Genomic DNA, 2281 nt, shown 5'->3' with positions numbered 1-2281 from the left:
TGATTAGAGACCTCAACATAGGGATCGTTTGCATGATAACTTCTAGGCTCGAGTCGTAGTCTCACTTTTAGTTGTTATCTCCCTAGTCTCTGGTTAGGTTAAGTTTTTCCCTGTTAAGGGGAACTACGTCGCCCTGATCCTCATACTAGATGAGGTATGTAGGCAGGAGATCGAGCGAGATCTCTCCGGGCAACCTTTTGGTTTTTGCGTGTGTTTTGTGCCCTTTTTTTCTTTTTAACCCTTCTGCTTTGTGTGTGTGTTTGGAGTCTGATGTAAGCCCAACGATTGGCCGTCGGTTTCCTGTTTTTGTCGTTTGGAGTCTGATGTAAGCCCAGCGATTGGCCTTCGGTTTCCTGTTTTTGTTGTTTGTGGAGTCTGATGTAAGTCCAGCGATTGGCATTCGGTTTCCCGTTTGTGTTTGTTGTGTGGAGTTAGATGTAAGACCAGCGATTGGCTTTCTATTTCCCATCTGTTTTTGGAGTTGGATGTAAGCCCAGCGATTGGCATTCCATTTCCAGTTTTTGTTCTCTCTTGAGATTTGCTTGGTGTATCCCCGTAGGTTTGCTAGACTTCGTATAGTCTCTCGTTTGCATGACAACTAAGGTAGCACGGTTCCTTCGTCTAGGACTTCCTTATTGCATGAGCATTCCTAAAACACAGACAAACTCTTTGATTTTCTTTTCTTAAGGACACATCAACTCCTTCTACTACAGGTGAGTAAGTCTCCCAAGGTCGAGCATCCGGTAGATTGTGTAGTGACGTCGTTCACCTAAAAAACACAAAACAAATAGAAATAGGTTAGCCGAGCTACGGTGCTCTGATTCTCAATCCTTCTTAAGATACGTATGCAGCAGGGTAGGGCCTGTGCGAGCAATAACTCTTTATTTTCCCTACTTTGATTTTCTCTCTTTTGCATTGCATATAGGACTTTCACACACTTTAGACATAGACTAGCAATCGTGGATCCTGTGGAGTACCACAGACGTGAAGGGGTGCGATAACCTTCCCTTCACGTAAACGGCCCCCTTACCCAGTTCTTTGGTTCGAGACTTGTTTTATCCATTCCCTCTAGGTTATGCAGTACTACCTTTCCCTTCTCTTGGGATAAAAGTACATAGCTGGCGACTCTATTCTTTTTTCTTTTCGCCGCCTCTTTTCGCGTTTGTACCTGGATTTGGGAAATCCTGGGGAGCGACACCAAGCCAAAACTTTTGTGCAAACATCTAACACTTGTTTTCGACATTAGAAACCTAAGCCTTATGCTTTTGATTTTCAAACTCTCCTTTCATAATACTTATTTTGAATTGAACTTCTAAGTCAACTTTGACCATTTTTGCAAATACTTTTCATTGGTAAATATAACCCATTCAAGTGTTTTTGTGGTTTCAATGGCCACTCTCTTAATCAAAACTTTTTCGTAACCTTTAGCTATTAGGTTTGAGTTATCCTTGTGGTAGATGTAATACTCATCTATATCCTTAGTGATGGACAATGAGTCTTCCATGCTTATTATAGGGTTAACCCCTCACTAGCATGTTGAAGCTATCCTCACATGGTGGATTTGTGGTTTTAGGTTGAGTTTTCTCCCTTGGATAACAAAAGACCTTAAGGATTTTGGATCAATCAATTCACCAATTCATTTTGAGATTTTTACCCCGAACTACGAGGTTTTGATCCTAATCTTTTTGAAGATGGTACGTAGGCAATGGGTTTATCCATCCAAACACAAATGTAAATAAACTTGTATATTCTCTTCTCATCTCTTCAATCATGTTTGCACAAACAAATTTTTCACAAAAAACAACAACCTTACAACAAGTATGAAAAGGGCTCCCTAGGAGTACCTAGGATGTTTTGGGTGCCTAACACCTTCCCATTGCATAACCAACCCCCTTACCCAGATCTCTGACTCTCTTTTACTAGTTTTTGATTCGATAAAACTTTTAGGTTTTTGTTCGCTTTCTAACCATTCCTTTGGATAAATAGAAGTGCGGTGGCGACTCGACTTGTATGATTTACCTTGGATTTAGTCAATATCTCTAATGGTAACGAATACCCCGCTACAGCTGGCGTCAAGTCAGAATCAGTAAAACCCAACCCGTTGCTTGCATGAACATTTGCAACAATCCCTTTTAGTTGGTTCACTGAAATCTCCTGAGGCACATATGCAGCATTAAGGACCTTCAGGAGTGCCTCCCTGTGTGCCTCCGAACACAGCAGGAGTGAGAGAATAGATATCTTAGATGGCGTCTGAATCAACTGATCGACTACCTTGTAATCG

This window comes from Lathyrus oleraceus, chromosome 3 (genome assembly GCF_024323335.1).
Source record: "Lathyrus oleraceus cultivar Zhongwan6 chromosome 3, CAAS_Psat_ZW6_1.0, whole genome shotgun sequence".
In the NCBI taxonomy this organism is placed as follows: Eukaryota; Viridiplantae; Streptophyta; class Magnoliopsida; order Fabales; family Fabaceae; genus Lathyrus; species Lathyrus oleraceus.
This window is presented reverse-complemented; position numbering follows the sequence as displayed.